Below are 304 nucleotides of genomic sequence, written 5' to 3'. Positions count from 1 at the left end.
CAAGAGTTACAGCAGCAGGGCAGCCCTCCCGGGCATCACCAGTCAAAAGGACCCGCTGCTGCCCGGCTGCTCTGTCTCTTCAGTCAGTGCAGGGAATATGATTTGATAACCTAAAAGTCGCATCCCAGCTGTTCTGGGTTTCACATTTATTTTCGCTTCCCGCGCTGCCAGGCAAAGCCTGCAGCTCCTCCAGCCCCTGCGCAAAGGGGGGTCACCCGCAGGGAGCCCAGCAGGCTGCCCCGCCTGGGAAAGGCCCCGGCAGAGGGAAGGGGGCAGCGCTCCCCGGCGCGGCGGGGGGCGCGGG

The sequence above is a fragment of the Chaetura pelagica genome, unplaced genomic scaffold (genome assembly GCF_000747805.2).
Source record: "Chaetura pelagica isolate M959 unplaced genomic scaffold, ChaPel_1.0 scaffold94, whole genome shotgun sequence".
Lineage (NCBI taxonomy): Eukaryota > Metazoa > Chordata > Aves > Apodiformes > Apodidae > Chaetura > Chaetura pelagica.
This window is presented reverse-complemented; position numbering follows the sequence as displayed.